The sequence below is a fragment of the Schistocerca americana genome, chromosome 1 (genome assembly GCF_021461395.2).
Source record: "Schistocerca americana isolate TAMUIC-IGC-003095 chromosome 1, iqSchAmer2.1, whole genome shotgun sequence".
Lineage (NCBI taxonomy): Eukaryota > Metazoa > Arthropoda > Insecta > Orthoptera > Acrididae > Schistocerca > Schistocerca americana.
The window spans coordinates 1,255,744,567-1,255,766,338 of NC_060119.1; positions in this window are offsets into that span (position 1 = coordinate 1,255,744,567).

A 21,772-nucleotide genomic window follows, 5' to 3' on the forward strand; every position below is an offset into this window, starting at 1 on the left:
AATAGTGTTTCAGCTAGGTGACACCGCTGCAAAGGGCCCTCTGCCGCAAGATTTCCCCAACCGGAAGGCGAAATCAACTATACTGCGTGCAACGTCCTTGAAGGTTGATTCGCGGGATCAGATACCATCTGGCTCAGGAAAACTTCTCTGGATGACCGTTGACCACGAAGTACCTACAGATACAGTGTGTCTAATAGAGCCTTTAGAGGAAAATCAGGAATTAGATGTATCACATTGTTTTGTACGCAGGAGTGTTGTACGGGTTCAAGACGTTAAGGGAGAAAAAAAAGTACCGGTACATATTGACAATTTCGGAGTGGAGGACAAAGAGTTGCATAAGGGAATATTAGTGGCTACAGTCAGTACTTTTGAAGAAGAAGATTTCATTTGGTCAGATATTAATGATGGTCAGAAACCAGACGCCTATAAAACCGCATTGCGCCAGAAGATTGAGCATTTGAAAGGAAAGGATAGAGACACTATAGAAGCAGTTTTAGTTGAGTTCAAAGATTTATTTAATGCAGAAGGTGCATTGCCAGCAACAGACATCACACAGCATAGGATCCCAACAGGAAATAGCCCCCCAGTTTATAGGAAGCCTTATAAAGTTCCGCATCACTTACAGCCAGTACTGGATGAATTTTTGGAACAGCATCTAAAAGATGGAATTATAGAATATTCTGATTCGCCTTATAATTCAAATATTGTAATTATTCCAAAGAAGTCTCCCGACGGTACGAAACGATATAGATTTTGTTGTGACTACAGGCACCTTAACAAACAAACAATCTCAGATGTTTATCCTCTCCCAAACATTACAGATATCATTGACAGTTTGGGTAACAGTAAATACTTTTCAACAATCGATCTACGTAGTGGATATCATCAATTGGAAGTTGCTCCTGAAGATAGGCATAAAACAGCATTTTCTACCCCTGGAGGCCACTGGCAATTTAAAAGAATGCCTTTCGGTTTGAAAAATGCACCAGCAACTTTTCAAAGACTACTCGATGGAGTATTGCGAGGACTCAAAACTCAGCAATGTTGTGTATATCTAGACGATATTATTGTATTCTCCAGAGACATTAATGAACATGCTGTGCGTCTGCGTAATGTTTTTCAGAGACTTAGAAAAGCTAAATTAACATTAAATATGGAAAAATGTAGTTTTGCATTGACAGAGGTTACATACCTTGGGCATGTCATTAATGAAAAAGGAATTAAAACAGATCCTCGATTAATTTCGGCAGTTAAGGACTTCCCAACACCACAACGCGTTAAGGAGGTACAAAGTTTCATTGGTCTCGCATCGTACTACCGGAAATATGTTCAAAATTTCGCTGAAATTGCCCAACCCTTAACCCAATTGTTGAAAAAGGGTGCAAAATTTCATTGGTCTGAAGATTGTGAATCAGCATTTCAAACCCTTAAAGATAAGTTAAAACACAGTCCTGTATTAGCCTACCCAGATTATAATAAAGAATTTATTTTATCCTGTGACGCAAGTGGTCATTCAGTAGGAGTTGTTTTGAGTCAGAATATTAATGGCGCGGAACACCCCATAGCCTACGCTTCGAGACAACTAACAACGGCAGAAAGAAATTATTCCACAACGGAGAAAGAATTGTTAAGTGTTATTTATGGTATCAAATACTTTAAATGCTACTTGTATGGTAGAAAATTCAAGGTTATTACAGACCACGCAGCTTTAAAATGGTTGCTTGGATTAAAGGATCCATCTAGTCGTCTTACCCGTTGGGCTCTATGTCTTTCCGAAATGGATTTCGAAGTTATCCATAAACCAGGCAAAAAACACACGAATGCAGATTGCCTAAGTCGGAAAATAGCACTTTTGGAAGCAACAGGCCGAGATACTGAGGACTGGAGAAAGGCACAAGATGAGGATACAGAATGTAAAAAATACGCAACTCAAAAACAATTTTGCTTTGAAGATGGTGTATTATGCCGTAAAACAAAACTTGGACCGCGAATTGTTGTTCCCCAACACCTTAGACAAGAAATAATGGCAGAGGCCCATGATCATATCCTTGCAGGACACGGTGGACAGCGGACAACCGAAAGACGAGTAGCAGAGCGATTTTGGTGGCAAACCAGAAAGCAGGATGTTGCGCAGTACGTTCGTAATTGCATTGCGTGCGCACAACGAGCTGAACTTTCTCGTTCAAAAATACCCTTACAGAGACTCCCCGAGGCTTCATGTCCATTTCAAATCTGCGGAATAGATCTCTACGGGCCATTTCATAAAACACCTGCTGGTAATAAGTATGTCCTTACAATTATCGATCACTTTTCACGCTATCTAGCTATGGTGAGTCTCCCAGATCAGCAAGCAAATACAGTTGCCCAAGCTTTAGTTAACAACTGGATACTTAAATTTGGAGTACCTGAAGCTATTATCACAGATCAGGGATCTAATTTTATGTCTGAATTAATGAAACAGCTATGCACCTTATTAAAAATACGCAACTTACGCACAACTCCGTTACACCCTCAGTGCAACGGGCGCACAGAAAGAGTTCATCGGACAATTGGCAAGATGCTTAGTTATTATATTAACGAACAACATTCTAATTGGGATACGTATTTACCAATAATCGTGTCGGTATACAACGCCAAAACGCATGAAGCAACTGGCATGTCACCTTATGAAGTGGTCTATGGGAGAAAAATGCCGTCCCCTTTTGATGTAATCAGGCAGAAAAACGGAAAAGTCGGAGAAACAGTAAGAGATTTCAGTCGAATGATGAAGGAGGTATGGAAAAAGGTTCAAAAATCTAATACAAAGGCTTTGGAACGACAGGAAAGATTAGGTAATACCCAAGCTAAATATCCAAATTACAAAATCGGTCAGTGGGTTATGCTTTCAACTCCTTACATAGCTAAAGGAAAAACGAAGAAATTTGTAACAAACTACAGAGGTCCTTATCAAATTATTGAGATCACGTCACCAGTCAACGTTAAATTGCAACTGCCCACCCGAACTACCATTGTCCATGCAAGTCGTTTAAAACCTTTTAAGGGCGCTCCAGATGTAATTCCTTCAACAATAGTGTCTGCTTTTCCGAAGGGTGGAGGAAGTTCCCGTAAAGGAAAAAGAGTGGCCACGCCAGCACAACATACAGACATGGCACCATACAATCTTCGTTCAAGGGTGCGAATGTCCTAGTTGAATCTTAGTAGACTGTGGACAGTATACAAATGTAAATAACTAATAAATTATAATGGTTTATTTTTTAAGAAAGAAAAGTTGAACGTAGAAACATGTAGATCTTGTAGTTAACAATGTATTTCCTCTTTTCTTTATTTTTGTTTTTACTAGGTTCGTAGGTCTATAACCATGTTTGCTTTTTTTAGAAAACGCCATGCAAGCATTTCCTACACAAAACCTGTCCTACCGCAATGACTCCCTTTACAGTTCCCTACTGAAGTCATAAACTCACAGCAAAGCAAAATTGATGCCAATGTTATGATGCAACATGTCTTAAAATTAAAAAGTGAACACAAAACTAAAATTATAATGCTAGGAACGGGTATATCTGGAACCTTTGTGTTGGTGTTTCTGCTTTGTACCGTTTTCTTTTATTTAAGACGAAAACATAAGCCAAATAATAATATACCACTTCATCAAATCCCTGTTAACTGGATACCACATTCTTAACTGGTGTACTTCAGTAGTTACTTTTGAGCATTAGTGTATTAATTTTGTTTATTGTACTTCATTCTTTATTAAACAGTCTCTTGTAACATAAACAATACTGTAGAATAGATATTCTTGCATTAGTATAGGGTAGATTGAACAGCTGTTGCTCTGCAATTTTCTAAGTGCAAAATCTATTTTTTGTTTATTCATTGTCATCAAGATATGTTACACTTATTACAACCATTTATGTAAGAACTATGTGATTCATGACCGTACAGTGCTTTTGTAAAGTGATAAAGTATTTTCCACATACTTAATGTGAAGCGTGTGTAATCTTCTAAGTCGAGAGTTTTCAGTGTTTCTGCTTTTGCCGTGTGAAGAGTGGGGGAATGTTGTGTGGTAAATTCGAGGGCGGATTTCTCCGAAGGGTGGAGGAATGTTGAGTGGTAAATTCGAGGGCGAATTTCTCCGAAGGGTGGAGGAATGTTGAGTGTTACTTAAGTAAATAGATTAGTGAAATCAAAGTGAACTAGAAATTAGAATATAAATGGAAAACTTGGTTTGGTTTAGAGAGTTACATACTGGCATTCAGCGGGCAGAACAGAAGAGACAATGACCATATGAAGTCAGCAAGTTCCACATAAGCGGGCGCTGTCGATTCAGCCGTCAGGGCATCGCCCGACCGGCTCACGTGTTTCTCAGTTGTCGGATGTGAGCAAAGGCCCTCGCCTACATTCCAAGAGCCAATGACCGACGTTAAGAAGATTCTTCGAGAAGCTTTTCAACGTGACGGAAGAGGCAATGACCGGCTCACGTGTTTCTCAGTCGTCACATGCGATCAGAGGCCCCCGCCTACATTCCAAGAGCCAATGACCGAGGCCAAGAAGATTCTTCGAGAAGCTTTTCAACGTGACAGAAGAGGCAATGGCCGTGAAGTCGTTCACCTCCAGTAAACTGAAGTGTATAAATACGCGAGACGCGGTGGGCCCGACAGATGAAGAGAGATGAAGACAGATGAAGACAGATGAAGACAGACGGAGACGAAGACGAGAGACGAAGGAAGAAAAGAAGAGTAGCAGTAGTTTTCAGTCAGTTTCGGTGCTGAAGACCGTCATGCAAGAAGAGACTGCATCATGCACAGACGCACCAAGTCCGCCGCTGTAATGGAATAGCAAGCAGCAGCCGCGGCGCCAGAAGACAGAAGTTAAAAGGTATTGGAAGTCTGGTTTTTACATACCCGGGTGACTCGTGAGGACGGGAAGGAGACGGCCTCACATCAGTAGTTACCTGTGAGCTGGGATGAAGACCTGACAGCCGAAGACTGGCAAGCGGGAGTCCGTGGTTCGAGTTCGGGACACTGGCCTTCCCCCGCCGCGCAGCTCCGCTGGTCGACGCACAACACACGCGGCCGCTTAGAGAAGAGAAACACTGGGACGCCACATTCAAGGTATCACCATCCGATGCACGACGTCGCTCGCAATAATTAAACGGGCCACCTCGCGCTGCGCGTCTCCGGTCAGCTGGGCGAGACGGCGACACGAGATACACACCGCTACGCGTAATCAGACGCCGCCGCCGCCGCCGCCGCCGCCGCCGCTGTCGCAGCAGAAGGCTACGCAAACGACACGGCTGCCGCTCTCCGAACCAGAACATCCCGTAAGATACAGTTGTACAAATCTTCAATAAAAGTTATCTTATATAAAAATGATGTTTCATTCGACCTCATACCCGAGCCAAGGGAGAACCCACCCTGCCCACATGTTGTAAGAGAGAAAAGTTAATTTATTTAATATTTTCACCCTGACAGAATGCTTTAGAATGCTCATCCTGACAATTGACAGCATCCAAAGAGAAACCCAGTTACATTGAGTGACAGAACTGTCACATTTAGTAACACAACTGTTACATTTGATGTCAGAAGCCGTTTAAGTCGTTACAGTTAGTTAGGTTTAAGTAGTTGTAAGTTCTAGGGGACTGATGACCACAGAAGTTAAGTCGCATAGTGCTCAGAGCCATTTGAACCATTTAATTGTCTTACGCACGGGAGAGAAAGGCCGGCTACTCAGTGTTCTGGAAGAAATTGAAATCTTAAGAACTCTTCATTCCCATCCTCTCGATACGATGAACGAACGAACAGAACTGCAAAAATATTTTCGTTAATTGTGTCACTATCCAGGCACATAAAGGTGTCCATATTACGTAATATTTTTCCTTTTTTTAAATATACAAGTCCTCTTCCCTCTCACTGTTCTGATGGTTCCGTCACCTTCCTGCTGTTATTTCCCACTTTTCCACTTCAAACATTACACCAATCTCAGGTCCGTTTCGTTCAGCGCCTGCGCTTGGGTTGTGTGTGGCTTCAGTACCCACAGCTAGGATTTGCTATTATATTCTGCAGTTTACCTGTTTGTGTTCCTCGTCGCGCAGCACGGGGGAAAAGGTTGTTGGGAACTGTGCGGCTGGTCCCGGCGGAGGTTCCAGTCCTCCCTCGGGCATGGGTGTGTGTGTGTTGGTCCTTAGGACAATTTAGGTTAAGTAGTGTGTAAGCTTAGGGACTGATGACCTTAGCAATTAAGTGCCATAAGATTTAACACACATTTTGAACATTTTGTTGTTGCGAAATTTTGTAGGTTATTCCACTCAATTTGTGGTTCCCCTCCCCCCTCTCCCCCATTTTCATTGCACTTTACATGTTCTATTATCTTCTTAACTTTTTATGTCTGGTCGTGCTGTCCATTTTAAATTTATTTTATTTTATTTTTAGCTTCCTTTTGCCGTTTTGACACGGAATCTTTAGTTTCATGACAACTTGTGGGTGGGGATGACTTCGGATGAGTAAGTGATTTTATTTTGTAACTAATGTCGTGTTCTATCTCTTAATTTCTTTTAATTTAAAAATCTTAGCTGCATGGTTCCTTATCTGATATTTCAGATTTGAGGATCCCCTCCCATTCGCATGTAACAGAATACTTTTATTACTACCGTAAATCTCTCAAAACTGGTCGTCTAGACAAAAAAAGATTGTGGGTTAAGCAAATATTTTGCGGTTTCTTCAGTTTTCAAAATAGACTTGTACAGTTGCTGCTGTCTCGTAAGAAGGGCTCTTCGTATGTTAGGTAAGCAGGCGGCAAACAAGCTAAAAAGGGTAACACTTTCTAATAATACAATGAATGCAGAATAGACGATATAGTCGGTGATATTTGAGAACAACAGTCGTAAGATTAAACAAGAACCCACGTTTTTCTTTGCAGTATGATGAATCTAGTGATATTTCAGATTTTGCACGATTTATGGTATTTGTACGCTTTAAAGCGGATGAAAGGATCATGGAAGAAATTATATTTTGCAAAGCACATCCTTCGAAAAGTACTGTACAGTATTTGCACGACATGGTGTTACAAAGCACTTCCAGCTACGAGACTGACTGGACAATCTGTATCACCATTTGTTGTCCTGGTGCTAAACCCTTCTGGCAATAAATTGGCTCATTGCAAAATTAAAATCAATAACCAAACTGGATCAGATATTAATGGGCAACGCTTTGAGATGACGATGTTACACAGCAGATGACTAACTTGGACACCATACCTGTACTAAGTTAATTAGGGGGGAAAAGAATACTTTCATCTGCACAAAACACCTCTATTGTAAACATGACACACTTGTAAATAAATGTACAGCGACTTATTCAGAAAAAATAACCTGCTAAGCATTGAAGAGCTTAGCGACTGCGGTGGTGCTTTTACTAGTCATGTACCTAGAAATCATTATTTTCGTATTAATTTACAATATCTGATATATATATGTGTAGAAATGTGCCTGGTATTGTTATTAAAACATTACACTTAATGTCGAAACAAGCCTACAACGATGTCATTACACTTTCATTAAACAGGAAAACACTGTATCCTGCACTTTATGAAAGTGGAAGTTACTTATGTCACACGCAAATAACTTTATGAAATCGTGTACAGTGACAGTATAGTAATATTTACAGCAAAATAGCTGGTAGAAATTCTTTGGCAACACTACGATGTTTCTCTCAATTATACCAGTAATAGAAATTTAGAACGTTTTATATTTATAATCATCTCAAATATTTTCACCAAAAGAGAGGCCAGGCCATTACTCTTACAATATATTGCCCTAGTGCGAGAACTATTATACACTGAACTGCGACAATAAAAACATACTTCAGTGTTTTCACTGGTGGTGAGCACTGCTTGTAGCCTCTTACGAGAACTGCTACAGTACGATGAATTTTCAGCTTTTGATTACGACTTAGACGTCGAAGTACTTCCCATCGTCAGACTTGGCCAGCAAAACAGATCTTGCTGCAACGTAAGGCTAGCATACAACAGCTTCAAACTGGCACACAAAATACACAGCCACTTCTGGTTCCCTGCATAAGAGATGCTTAAAATCACTGCAGAAGTTATAGCAGCAACTTTATCTCGTTCATCTGAGGCTTCTATTACAATTATGCTCAATTTTACGACCGTTATGTAATACACGTGTTCCTGATTCCACACGTAACTCGAGACTGTCTTCCATGTCTACACAGAGAATGTTGCAGTGTGTATAAAGAAGGTAATTTTGCCGCCAAAAACCTTCCGCTGGCAAGTCCCTATTGAGTATTGATTGTGACTTTAAATTAACGTCATGATCCTGTACATTTGTAGTTACACGAATCCATGGCAATTACAATGGTAAAAGCATTTTACAAAATACATATAACAGTACACAAGTGATTATTTAAACAGTAAAGTTGAAAAATATATCTACGATTTAAGATTACTCATTTACCTGTCTGGCGGCAGCACCGTGCAGTGCGTGGGGGAGCTCGATTTATCGCCAATATCTCTAGACGGCATAAGCGTACCATGCTTACTCTGAAACCTCACTGTCATCGATATACTGTCACCCATATATCCACGGCTAATACTCGTAATAAAACGCTATGGAAAAAATTATATATTATTGAAAATGAAACAGTTTATACAAGGTGGTAACGATGCTTGTACCGTTACGAGCTGCACAGGGCACTGTGCTAAAGCAATGGCCAAAGCTGAAAATTCTAGACAGACCACTACTCGAGCCTAGACCCTCAGATTATATAGAACGGTTGGCTCAGCCACTTCGGCTATCCGAATACGCTTTTCGTCCGCTCCAAATTCTTAAGTTATCGCAAGCTGCAATGCAGCGTCCTTCGTCCATTAACCCCCTACTCGCAAATTCCCGTAGAGTTCGGACGATACTAGTGCATCCGCAATGAAAAAAAGTCAAGAAGACATCTAGTTCTTACAGAAATGTGTGTATTTGAGTGGTTATATACATCCACAGAAGTTCACCAGCGAAACTTGCGGGCCTAGCATTTCTGGATAAAAAGCTATTGCTTAGCCACAGACAGGAAACTGTTTGCAGAATGAATTTTCACTCCGCAGTGCAGTGTCTAGTGATATGAAAGTTCCTGGCAGATTAAAACCAGTTGTGTAAGGCAAATGCCCTGGGTTCGAGTCTCGGTCCGGCACACAGTGTTAATCTGCCAAAAAGTTTCAAGTGTTAATATTATTTGTTTGTGCACAAAACTGAGAACTGAGTGTATATAATGCGTTCACCTAGAACATCCATAAAAATAAATACATTAAGGTGTCTCTATTAAGTTAGTCAGGTAATTACAAGCAAAACTAAAAAGCTGTCAAAGTCGAACTGAAATATTATTTAAATTTAGACAGTGTGCCAAACATTCGACCAGCCTCGCCGTTTCCGAGATGCTCGTTCACATGTTCTGCGTAATAGTTATCTGTCCTTTGTCGAAGTCGCTTAGCTCAGTGGCTCTCCTCATCTGCATCCCAAATGTTCGCTAGGGTCATCCTCCGTCCCTGTCTGCTCACCTTATATATATTTGTTACCGCGTCTAGTGCTCGCAAAGTCACCCGCGGGCGTACCACATCGCCGTGGGCAGTGATCATTACGTTCAGGCTTACGGGTGTATAGATTGTATGAATCTGTTTGTTGTTGAGATCTGAATTCATTCAATGTTGCTCTCAACACAACTTGTGTTAATCGGAAGTACCTCTACCAGTTGAGCGAATTTATAAATTTTTCAGGCTTTGGCTTCAAATATAATCCCTTTGAGAAAGATAATGTGGGTGCTGTATAACATTACTGTCTACTGTCCATTGTTTCTTTTGTTGTTCTTATTTCAGTTTTAAGTGCATTGGTGTTTGCGTGTATCTCGAGCCCTTGTATAAGCTGTTTTAAATACCTGCTTAAATCATAATTACTTTCGTGCGCACCGTAATGATATTTCTACAACTATACCGCATCCTAGATGTAGTTTACAGTCTGACGATGTGTTAGTTAGAATGCTGTTGTAGATTTCGAAACCTTTTAGTGTGATACTCCAATATCCTTTTCTTAAGCCACTTGGTGGAAAGTAATTGGCATGTTGAACTGAAGATACTTCTTTTAAAGTCAGAGTGTCCAACCCAACACCTGAAGCTCAACTGGTGAATGAAAGCGTGATGACTATTTTTTCTGTATGATTCTTCTTCTTCTTTGCAGCTATCGCGAGGAACATCAGATTCAAATCAGGACACACGTGTGTACTGAATTTTTGGTAGCATTAAAAATTGTAGAATATAGGTTTGTAAAGTAGTGATGTAATTCTCGAGGTGGGTATGGATATCCAAACGAATCTAAATAGTAGAAGCATTTTCAGTTTTTAACATATGCAGCCCAGTTAGTTCTAGGTCCTCAAATAATGTCTATATTTACAAATCTATATTTCTTTCATTTTGATATACTATTAAGCAACGTATTCCACATAAACACTTCGCGAAATTTCGGGATGTGGAACTTTCTGACGGATTTAAGCAAACTGGTATTTCAAGTTTGTTTGTGTGTCCATCCTACGCAGAAAGTATATAAATACTTGTTTTGTAAATAAAACTGCCTCTTCCTGCTGCTAGACTGGTATTTGTAAAAGGCTGTTGGCTGTTCCAGCTAAAAGTTTTTTTTACACATAACCAGTGAAGAATACCGGCCCACGTCCGGTTCTAGTAGCCACATATCCTACCATCTTGTTCCGTCTTTTTGCATCGTCAAGCTGTTCTTCAGCACTTTTTGGATTTTTCGCTGCTTGGGCGATGATTTCAGGCTCCACAAGATAAGGTTTCTATCACTGAAAGTCTTGCCAGTGCGCAAATTATGAGTGGAAGAATTGCAGCTGATGTCTAAAATACTGGCAGAGGCTGTTGCATTTGAACCTGTCTTCCTCCTTTTCTTTTCTGCTTTTTGTTTCAGGGCACGTTTATCAGCTGACAATAGCGATTTAGTGGATGTTTTCTAGGCTTGTTGGATTTACTTTAGTGGGCGATAAGCAGAGTACTTTAGTGGACTATAAGCACCGTTCCTACGTTACCAACGATTCATCCCAGCACTCATTTTATGTTTGGGATGCTTTATTTAATCAAATGGAAATGCTGCAATATGCTGAACTATACCAGTATCTCTTCTCATATTGTCTGCTTAGCTATACCAGCTGAAATTAGATCTGCGGTGTGATGTTTTGTTTGATTTTTACTCGTGACATACGCAATATCATGTTGTCTGGAAGCTTCGTCCAATAGATTAATTCCTTTATCACTAGGTGCTAACCAATTCTCCAGCTTTGTTCCCAGTCTGCAATAGCTGCATGTTGAAACGTGTAAATCTGCAGGTAGCTTGTGGAGAATACTGCCACTACCATGTACGATGTGCTTGCTACAATGCATGCAATCCTACTGTATGGTTTCAGGGTTCGCGAGCCTTGTTATATACCAAACGCTTGACGTACATTCAGTTGTAGTGTGATGAAGGGAAACAGCCATCAAACCAACACTATGTTCCCTCTACATTTCATGACATGTTCTATGAGAAACATGTCTGGTCCGATGCTTGTCTGTAATTCTTAAAATTAGAAACTTCCTACTGTTTTGTTAATCCTACTATCCTTTAAAATGTTTGTTGTCAGATTCATCTGCTGAACTAGGATACCGTAAATATATTTGTGAGCAGTTTGGTAGGCATGACTCTTCGAATGCAGTCTTGTATTTTGAAATATGTACATTACCATTAATTTTTTGTTTGCATGGTTCCAGCGCCCAACTGTATAAAGTATATCATGAACGCCAATTGGTTTCATATTTAATGTTTGGTGTGCGATTCAGTTATAAAGCTAAATTGTTTGTGAAAGAGTGACAATCCATTGGTATGACCATGAAAATTGAAACACGTCCATTTATGGGTTTTTATAGTTCTGTTTCATTGTTCCATGATACTTTTTTTCTTCTGGGAGAATGTTTAATTGTAGCATATAGCATATCGCTCCTAGTAATGCCTTGAAAAATCTGTTGTAAAACTCACCACCACGATCAGTTTGAAGGTTTATGGGATAGTGATTCGTCCCTGTCTGCAGAAATTGATCCACCGCCTTCGCAACTGCCTCACCTATCTTTTCTTTCTGCAGGTAAGAACCAAGCGAATTTGGAATACGCATCAGTGACCAATAGAAAATATTTGAAACCTTTATTCTCCTGTGAGTGTTGTTTCATATCTACAAGATGAGCCAGAAGTAAGTCATCCAGGCCTCGTATTATAATGCAACTACATGGGAATATTTTGTGTGTTGGTTTGTTGGGTTCTCAAACTACTGTCTGCATAGCTGTTCGATAGCACGTCTTTCTCTGACCTCCGAAATGAATGATTTGACTTCGTTCATATGCGCAGTGTTAACTATAGCAGTCCATACTGCCTTCAAATAAATAATACTAACATAATAATAGTATGGCAAGCAGCTCCAGCACATGGAATTTGTTTATGGCAGTGCAGCAGCACTTTGAAAAAAAAAATTGTTTAAAGAAAGTGAAAATACGCACACACACACACACACACACACACACACACACACACACACACACACACACACAGACACACACACCGGGGGGAGGGTAAATGATGAGAGAATGAGGACTGAGGCCGAAAGAATAGAGGTAAAGTGGTTGAGATTTGGAAGGGAGAACACGGGGGTTCGAAATGGGGCTGGTGATGAGTCTATCCCTCATGACACTGATCTCTTGAGCGGCAAACTAGCTAACGATGTATGTAGTGGGATTCCTAAATTGAAGGGTCCTTATAAACGCCTGTCTGGTTGATTTTGTGTAACATAGATGGTACGAAGTGGACTGCAGTAAGTTATGACGTGTTCGTATCAGTATTCGAATCAAAGTGTTTCGTGAAGGCAGGTAAAGTTACAATGTGTTCAAATTTTTGGTATACATGACAAGCTGTAGAGGCCTGCGTCCGCTTGCGAAATTATGTTCAGTACAGTTCTTTATTTTAGTGATCCTTGATATTAGACCTGGCAGATTTTAGTGCACCAGACTCGTGCAAACTTTTCATTTTCAAAACACTCGCCTTCTTCTTAGTCTTCAATTATTGTGAAAGCTTTTGCTGTCCTCTGGCGTTCCGACAGTCGTCCCTGACCGAGGCAATTCTTTCTTGCTGTCTGCCAAGGATAATAACATAAACCTTTTAATAGTTAAAATCAGTTCCAATTAAACTGTGAAATAATATGTTCGACGCTTACAGCGCATGGGATGAAATATAATTGTAGGCCCCGCCAGTCGGTTAATGGCGTCCGAAGCACCCTCCGCTTTCATACGGCGTGGAGCAAACAAAATCGCGGCAGCTCCCGTGTTCGCAGACCGGCGTCATTAGCCGTCCAAACACAGTTACAGCGCCGCTCCAAATGCCCGTCCGCATGCATCACTCGACCCGTTTGCTGGTTGTTACGGATTTCACAGTCCCTCGCTGCACATTAACATGCTTCTGCGACACGCGCTGTGCTACGTGTGACTGAGCAGACAAATCGTCAGAAAACACACGCACCAGGCTGTGTGAGGTATTTCACAGACGGAAACTTTGACGCTGTTTGCACCACACATGTCCTCTACGCACTCTTTCTGCCTCTGGCTGTTTTATGGCACATCTGAATCAGCGCACTGGACGAGGTGGCGCAATGGTCAGCACGCTGGACTCGCATCTGGGAGGACGGTAGTTCAATTCCGCGACCAGCCATTTACATTTAGGCCTTCCGTGATTTCCCTCAGTAGCTCCAGAAAACTCCGATATAGTTCCTTTCAAAGAGGCATGGCTGATTTCCTTCCCCATCCTTCTGTAATTCGAACTTGTGCTACCCTTCTAATGACTTCGCTGCCGATAGGACGTTAATGTTCCTTCCTTGCTTTTGCATGAACAAGAGGTTTGGATTTAATGTATTTTTACCTCCGATAATTGATGATCAAGAAAGAGAAATCAGAGTCCCCCCTCCCTTCCCCCGCAACACCTTTGAGGCAGTATTTTTTAGACAGACCGTTAACGGATGGAACAGTAAAAAGACAATATTGCGAGCAGCAATTTATAACGTGTAAATTTTAGATTAACTTAATATGTATTTAAATGTTAATGATTTCCTATCAATGTCCCAATAAAGAAAGAACTGGGTGAGGTTGAGTGTGCACAAAATAACTTAGCCCGTACATGCTGTAACGGAACCTATTAACGGCTTTACTTTACCGAAGTATGCGATACCCTCCAAATTCAACCAGTTTAACGAGTATTTATGATTATAGATAAGTTATTGTGTATGTTAACAATGATTGCATAACATGTCTCCATAAACAGTCAACCCATTAAATTATACTGAATAACTGACCCACACAAAAGTTAATATCACTTGATCACTGATACAGCAAATGTCTTCATGTAAAAACAATAAGTTCATCTTAAATAATTAATATGAAGTACGAAAAATAGTGGCCAACTTACGTATTTTGGATCTCCTTAAATAAAAATCACCCAGTGAAACCTATTTGTTAACTAGGACCGATTTCACTCAGTATTCACGTAAACACTCCTATTTTAGACGAAAACCGATGTAATTCTTAATAATTCATGTTATTTGCTTATTTATGCAAATTAGAGAAGTCAATTGACAAACTTCTAAAAAACGGCCTTTTTGTAACAAAGAATTATTCTGTCAAGTCAACAAATCTGTCTGTCATTTTAATAACCTGCTAAATTATGTCACCCGATATAAATTAATAACTTTTCTGCATAAATTACGATAACAGATGTTCATGTGACTTATAAACTATATCTCTTTTTAGCAGTTCTTTGACAATGTTATAAATACAAGCAGCAAGAAGGGTCGGGAGCGGAGTCTGAATGTCACTTTGGTAAAGTGTATGTGTGTTATTGTTCGAGGTGGATAAACATTGCAAAGAACATGTAAAAGAAGTGCTACTTTGTGCTGTGTCATTGTCTTTGGTGGACAGTGGAATTAAGATGGCCACCAGAGTAATGAATATTTGAAGTTTAAATATTTTTGGTTTCGCTCATTATTTATCATCAAAAGCACATAAAAAACAAGGGACCTCATCTTTTTACCCCTAGACAACCAGATTTAGAGCCAGCATCAGCATCGAGACACAGCAGCCATACAGCAAGCAGCAGCGATTACCGCAATGCATTTTAATGGCGCCAACCTAACATCAAGTGCTAACAAGCTCCTTGAATGGGAGTGAAATAGTGCGATTATAGCAATATCTACGACTAGGTGACCATTATAATGCGCAGGTGCCTGAAGAAGGATGGGCCAATAGCAGCGGTGGGGGCTTCTTTGTGGTCGACTAGGGCGTGCAATTCGACAGCTGAGGCCTACACATATTTTACGTTACTTGTGAGTTACAGCCATTAAGTCTGGAAATGTCACATTAGCAGGTGATGCTAGTGCGACTAATAATTCCCAGATGTAGAGGTTAAAAGTCAATAGTTTTCTATCAGAGTAGCGAAAAAGAAATACTAATGTGAATAGAGAATCTAGCAAAAAGAAGTGTGTACATGCTACCTAGAACAAAAAAGGGAAGACAACGCTGCTTACTACGATACTAACAATATCAAATATGTGTCATGTGGAAACTATGAGCCAGTCTGCTGACAACCTGTTCATCAATAATATTTGAATATAAAATTTTCGTATCCTTCTTTCTCTGTTTTCCTGAAGTAGTGAAGCCTTAGCCAATACTGGCTATGTTTTTTCCCTCCCTTGATTGTGCAGCTTACGTCCTCAATTATTTTTGGATGTATTCCAATCTCTACTTTCCTCTACCGTTTATGCCCTACACAGCTCCCTATAGTACCATGGAAGTTATTCCCTGATGTCTTAACAGATGTCCTACCGTCCTGTCCCTCCTTCCTGTCAGTATTTTCCATATATTCCTCACTGATGCTTCAGAGAACCTCCTCATTCCTTATATTATCAGTCCATTTAATTATCAATATTCTTCTGTAGCACCACATCTCAGATGGTTAGATTCTACAGTCCACATTTCACTACCATATAATGCTGTGTTCCAAACGTATATTCTAAAAATTTCTTCCTCAAATTACGGCCTACATTTAATACTAGTACACTTCGCTTGGCCAGGAAAACCCTTTTTTCCGGCGCCAGTTTGCTTTTTATGTCTTCCTTGCTCCGTCCGTCGTGGGTTATCTTGTTGCTTAGGAAGCAAAATTCCTTAACTTCATCTACTCTGTGATCCCTAGTTCTGATTTTAAGGGTCTCGCTTTTCTCATTTCTGCTATTTCTCGTTACTTTCGTCTTTCTTCGATTTACTCTCAATTGATATTCTGCGCTCATTAGACTGTGCATTCCATTCAACAGATTCTGTAATGTTTCTTCACTTTCACTGAGGATCGCAATTTCATCCACGAATCTTATCATTGGTATCCTTTCACCTTGAGTCGTAATCCCATTCTTGAACTTTTATTTTCCGTCATTGCTTCTTCGACTTACAGATTGAACAGCAGGGACGAAAGACTACACCCTTTCTTACAGCCTTTTTAAGACGAGTACAACGTCCTTAGTCTTCCATTTTTATTATTCCTTCTTAGATCTTGTACATATTGTATATTATCCGTCTTTCCCTGTAGTTGATCCTTGTTTTACTCAGGACTTCGAACATGTTGACCCATGTTACACTGTCGAACACTTTTTCCAGGTCGACAAATCCTATGAATGCGTGTTGATTTTTCTTTAGTCTTGCTTCCATTATCAACAGAAACGTCAGAACTGCCCCTCTGCTGTCTTTACCTTTCCTAATGCCAAACTAATCGTTGTCTAACACATCCTTAATTTCTTTCCCGTTTGACTGTATATTATGCCTGGCAGCAACTTGGATCCATGAGCTGTAAAATTGATTGTGCGATAATTCTCGCACTTGTCGGCCCTTGCTGTCTTCGGAATTGTGTGAATGACGTTTCTCCGAAAGAATATATCGCGTGTCATTCATTTTACACACCAGCGTGAATAATCGTTTTGCTGCCGCTTCCTCCAATCATTTTAGAAACTCCGATGGAATGTTATCCATCCGTTCTCCCTTGTTTCATCTTAAGTCCCTCAAAGTTGTTTTAAATTCTGAATAATATTGGATCCTCTATCTCTTCCCTATCGACTCCTGTTCCTTCTTCTATCACATCAGATAAATCCTCCCCTTTATAGAGGCATTCAATGTACTCCACCTTCTATCTCTTTCCTCTGTACTTAATACTGCAATTCCTATAGCAGTCTTGATGTTACCGCCCTTGCTTTTAATTTCAGCGAAGGTTGTTTTGACTTTCCTGTATGCTGAATCAATCCTTCCGACAATCATTTCTTTTTCGATTTCTTCACATTTTTCATGTGGCCATCCGCCTTAGCTTCCCTGCGCACCCTTCTTCTTTCATTCAAGTGACTTTCACTTCTGTATTCCTGAATTTCTCTGAACATTTTTGTACTTTCTTTTTTCGTGGATCAGCTGAACTATTTTTTCTGCTACCCACGGTTTCTTTGGAGTTACCTTCCTTTCCAACTTCTTTCACTGCACTTTTTAGAGGTTTCCGTACCTCTTCAACTGAACTGCGTGATGAACTATTCATTATCGCAGTATCAATCACCTCATAGAACTTACTACAAAATTTGAAGGTGATGAAAAAAATTTCCTGAATAAGTGTTGAACAAGCACTTAATCACAACAAAGAAAATCTAATTGATATAACCGCTCCGTTCAATAAAAGCGTAGAATTTATAGCAAGAGTGGATGATCAGTGGCGACAAATCCATTTGTTGAACTGGAACGAGAACAAAGATACAAAAAAATTCATAACGAAGTATTGCAAATCAAAGATGCTCAAGGAGAATCCAAATTTGAGGAATTAGCGACTTTTGCGATTTTACTCTCCTAATACTGCCTCATTCCAATGCTGATGTTGAGAGACTGTTTAGCAGTATGAATGTAATAAAAAACAAGCAGAGGAATAGAATGAAATTAAATCTTTTAACTGCTATATTAAGAATACGCTGTAGTTTGAGGTTGGAAGGAAAATGTTGCAACGAATATGAAATTTCAAGAAACGTTGTAAAACAAATCGGTGTTAAAGAATCCGATCAGTCTGATACCGACGCTGATGATGGTGATGCAGACAAACATGTTTCATCTGAAGAAGAATTCATTTAAATAATTAGCTGTTGTTGTAAAACTTTTTGTATGTTCCTGACCTTGACTTGCTGATTTATTTATGGTATGTTCATTTAATTATTGTGAATATTTTGTTACTTAATAATAAAGAAAACTAATTACTACGTGGGTAATGTCAAAAGTAAGGTCTCCTATTTTTTTATAAGTACATAGAGCTGTTCATTTCTAAAATGGTTTACATCAATTTACAGCTTGAACATTTAGCTAGTTTTCGACATAATCGCCAGTTCTGTAGACGCTGTGGCAGTTTTTGCATGCCCATGTCATACCAGCTCGCCGCCATGCTGTGTAGGAAGTTATGAACCTCTTCTTTCACCTCGTCGTCCGAGCTGAATCGCTTTCCGGCCAAATGTTCTTTTAACCTAGGGAACAGGTGACAGTGACTGGGCGCCAAGTCAGGACTATAGGCTGGGTGGGTGATTATGTTCCACTGAAACTGTTGCAGGAGAGCAACGGTTTGTCGAGCGATGTGTGGGCGAGCGTTGTCATGGAGAATGTGTACGCCCTTGCTCAACATTCCTCTTATCCGGTTCTGAATTGCCCGTTTGAGTTTTTCAGAGTCTCACAGTACCTGTCAGCGATAACTGAGGTACTAGCGATTCACCTCCGACGACGAGGTGAAAGAAGAGGTTCGTAACTTTCTGAACAGCACGGCGGGGAGCTGGTATGATATGGGCATGCAAAAACTGCCACAGCGTCTACAAAAATGTATCGACAGAACTGATGATTATGTCGAAAAATAGCTAAATGTTCAAGCTGTAAACTGATGTAACCCATTGTAGAAATAAACAGGTCTATGTACTCACAAAAAAAATAGGAGACCTTACTTTTGGGATTACCCTTGTAATTACTTACTGTTTTCTTTCATAGTAATTAAAAAATAGTGATTATGAGAATAGGGGCATTTTTGTTAGTGGTTTTCTGGTGGTTTTTGCGGTTTAAACTTGTGGATAGCTCACTTTAACTGTTGGCAACACTGCATGTGATATCTGCAGAAAACACACAATTAAGGTAACTTTGGTTTACGCGTAGCGTGTTTGACTGGTAATCAAAGCCCACTAGGTGACGGGTTCGAACCCACCCTGTGCGTAGATTTTGAATAAAAATCATCAGTAATGGCGACCGACGACTTGTGGTGTAAGAAATCATCCTCATTCGCTATCGGCCTTGTCAGGGGGGGCGGAGGAGTGAATTGAGGTTCGGGGCAACTCTTGCTCTTGTGGTGGGAAACTGGCCCCAAGGGGCGAAAGAATGAGCAGTGATCAACTGCGTGTGGATGCAGAAGGAAATGGAAACCACTCCACTAAAGACACACAATTTGTATCCAAAGGGCACGTGGCCTCTAACTGAGAACGTGTCATGATGATCTCTTCATTGACAAAAGATTCCGAATTAGTCCGCTATTCGAATGTTCTAAGGGTGACTGGCAAGCGAGAGGTGACCATGAGAAAAAGATGGAATAACCTACCAAGAGATCTAGCCGGAGCATGGAAATTTCATAAGTTTGAACGTAATAGGAAAGCTAGAAAATCAGAAAAAGGAAATGCAGAGGTTTAGTCTAGTTACAGTAGAGGTCATTGAAATGAAATGGAAAAAAGAAACGTGTTCTGTCCAGACGAACATAGGGTAACTCCAACGGCGGCAGGCGAAGGATTCGGAATGAATAGGAAACTATGGCAGAGTGCGAGCTACTGTGGACAGCTGAAAAACAGAGTTCTCATCAGATTCAACAGCAAAGCAATTCCGACAGCGATAGTTCATGTATATTGCCAAGGTAGCAACAAAAAACAAACGGATAGAGAAAGTATTTGAGAATACTGAACGGGTAAATCAGTATGAAGGGAGATGAAAAAATAATAATCATAGGGGTCTGGAACTGGGGAACGAATAGAACATACGGTCATGAGAGAATATCGACTTGGCAGTAGCAATGAGAGACGAAGAAGAGTAATTGAATTCTGTAATAAATTTCAGATTTAATAGCGAATACTGTTTTCAAGAGACACAAGAGAATAAGGTTTGCATGGAAAAGACTCGGAGACGCGGAAAGACTCCAGCTGGGATGCATTATGATCAGACAAAGATTCCGAAATCAGATATTGGATATTAAGGCGTACTCAGAAGCGGATATAGACTCAGATCACAATTTAGTTATTATAAGTCATCTGAAGTTTTAAGATAATCAGTGTGGATGGAAGTGGGATTCTGAAGTACTGAGGCAATGAGACGCGTTTGAAGTTCGCTAAAGAAGTGGGTACTGGAATAAGGAATATCACAGCAGGCAGTTAAACTGAAGAGGAGTGGACTTCTATAAAAGTGGCAGCCAGGGATGCTGGACAGTCAGACATTGGTACAAGGAAGGTAACTAAGAAGAAACGTTGGATAACAGTTGAAATACTGCAATTGATCTAGGAAAGGAGGAAGTACAAAAATTTTCGGGGAAAGACAGTAATACGGTAATATAAATCACTTAGGAATTAAATAAATGGGAACTGCAGATCAGCCGACGCGAGATGGCTGCAGGAAAAATCTGAAGAAATCGAAAAAGAAATGATAGTCTTAAGTCCTACGACTGGTTTGATGCAGCTCTCCATGCTACTCTATCCTGTGCAAGCTTCTTCATCTCCCAGTACTTACTGCAGTCTACCACCTTCGGAATCTGCTTAGTGTATTCATCTCTTGGTCTCCCTCTACGATTTTTACCCTCCGCGCTACCATCAAGTACTAAATTTGTGATCCCTTGATGCCTCAGAACATGTCCTACCAACCGATCCCTTCTTCTAGTTACGTTGTGCCACAAACACCTCTTCTCCCCAATCCTATTCAATACTTCCTCATTAGTTATGTGATCTACCCATCTAATCTTCAGCATTCTTCTGTAGCACCACATTTCGAAAGCTTCTATTCTCTTCTTGTCCAAACTATTTATCGTCCTATTTCACTTCCATACATGGCTACACTCCATACAAATACTATTCAGAAATGACTTCCTGACACTAAAATCTATATTCGATGTTAACAAATTTCTCTTCTTCAGAAACGATTTCTTTGCCGTTGCCAGTCTACATTTCATATCCTCTCTACTTCGACCATCATCAGTTATTTTGCTCCCCAAATAGCAAAATTCCTCATTTTATAATCTAATTCTCTCAGCATCACCAGACTTAATTCGACTACATTCCATTGCTTTTGTTGATGTTCATCCTATATCCTCCTTTCAAGACACTGTCCATTCCGTTCAACTACTCTTCCAAGTCCTTTGCTGTCTCTGACAGAATTACAATGTCATCGGCGAACCTCAAAGTTTTTATTTCTTCTCCATGGATTTTAATACCTACTTCGAATTTTTCTTTTGTTTCCTTTACTGCTTACTCAATATACAGATTGAATAACATCGGGGAAGGGCTACAACCTTGTCTCACTCCCTTCCCAACCACTGCTTCCCTTTCATGCCCCTCGACTCTTATAACTGCCATCTGGTTTCTGTACA